Source organism: Monopterus albus, unplaced genomic scaffold, assembly GCF_001952655.1.
Source record: "Monopterus albus unplaced genomic scaffold, M_albus_1.0 scaffold17.1, whole genome shotgun sequence".
In the NCBI taxonomy this organism is placed as follows: domain Eukaryota; kingdom Metazoa; phylum Chordata; class Actinopteri; order Synbranchiformes; family Synbranchidae; genus Monopterus; species Monopterus albus.
The window spans coordinates 3,398,609-3,400,294 of NW_018127897.1; the positions used below are offsets into that span (position 1 = coordinate 3,398,609).

Genomic DNA, 1,686 nt, shown 5'->3' on the forward strand with positions numbered 1-1,686 from the left:
GTAGATTGACCAGTAAATCGAGAGCTTCGCCTTACAGCTCAGCTCCTTCTTCACCACGACGGACCGGTACATCGACCGCATTACTGCAGAAGCTGCACCGATCCGCCTGTCAATCTCCTGTTCCATCCTTCCCTCACTTGTGAACAAGACCCCAAGATACTTGAACTCCTCCACTTGAGGCAGGAACTCTCCACCAACCTGAAGGAAACAAGCCACCCTTTTCCGACTGAGAGCCATGGCCTCGGATTTGGAGGTGCTGATTCTCATCCCAGCCGCTTCACACTCGGCTGCAAACTGCCCCAGTGCACACCGACGGTCCTGGTTTGATGGAGCCAACATGACATGGTCATCTGCAAAAAGCAGAGACGAGATCCTGTGGTCCCCAAACCGGACTCCCCCTGGCCCCTGGCTGTGCCTAAAAATTCTGTCCATAAAAATAATGAACAGAACCAGTGACAAAGGGCAGCCCTGCTGGAGTCCAACATGCACTAGAAACAAGTCAGTCCAGAGGTACTGTCCCCAACCACCAGGCGCTGTTGCAAAGGCGTGTCAACCAAGACAGCCCCGCAACGTCCAGAGACTTAACGTACTCAGGGCGGATCTCCTCCACCCCCGGTGCCTTGCCACCGAGAAGCTTCTCAACTACCTCGGTAACTTCAGCTTGGGTAATGGATGAGTCCACCTCTGAAACCTCAGCCTCTGCCTCCTCACCGGAAGACGTGTCGCCGAGGTTGAGGAGATCCTCAAAGTTTTCCTTCCACAGTCCGACCATGTCCCCAGTCGAGGTCAACAACTGCCCACCTCCACTGTAAACAGTTTTGGCAGGGCACTGCTTCCCCCTCCTGAGGTGCCAGATGGCTTGCCAGAAATTCTTCGAGGCCGCCCGATAGTCCCTCTGCATGGCCTCACCGAACTCCTCCCAGATCCGAGTTTTTGCCTTCACAACCACCCGGGCTGCAGTCTGCTTGGCTTGCAGGTACCCGTCAGCTGCCTCAGGAGTCCCACGAGCCAACCAGGTATCCTTCTTCAGCTTGACGGCATCCTTTACTTCCAGTGTCCACCACCGGGTTCAGGGATTTCCGCCGCGACAGGCACCGGAGACCTTGCGGTCAGAGCTACAAGCGGCTGCATCGGCAATGGAGGTGGAGAACATGGTCCACTCGGACTCAATGTCTCCAGTCTCCTTCTGGATCTGGTAGAAGCTCTGCCTGAGGTGGGAGTTAAAGATCTCCCGGACAGGGGGTTCTACCAAATGTTCCCAACAGACCTTCACAGTACGTTTGGGTCTGCCGAGTCTGAGTCATCGGATCCAACTCAGCACCTGGTGGTGATCAGATGGCCGTTCCGCCCCTCTCTTCACCCAAGTGTCCAAGACATACAGCTGGATGTCAGATGAAACAACCACAAAGTCGATCATCAACCTCAAGCCTAGGGTGTCCTGGTGCCATGCGCACTGATGGACACCCTTATGCTTGAACATGGTGTTCGTTATGGACAAACTGTGTCACTATCGTTGCCCACGTGAGCGTTGAAGTCCCCCAGTAGAATGACGGAGTGCCCAGTCGGAGCGTTTTCCAGCACCCCTCCCAGAGACTCCAAGGAGGCCAGGTACTCTACACTGCCATTCGGCCCATAGGCACAAACGACATAAACGACAGTTAGAGACCTATCCCCGACCCGAAGGCG

General features: G+C 55.3%; 1 protein-coding gene across 1 annotated transcript in view; it reads right to left on the minus strand.

Annotated features, from left to right (window-relative positions):
- Nucleotides 1-1,686, minus strand: part of cnep1r1 (CTD nuclear envelope phosphatase 1 regulatory subunit 1) — a 7,339-nt gene that overhangs the window by 1,472 nt on the left and 4,181 nt on the right. The window lies entirely within an intron of this gene.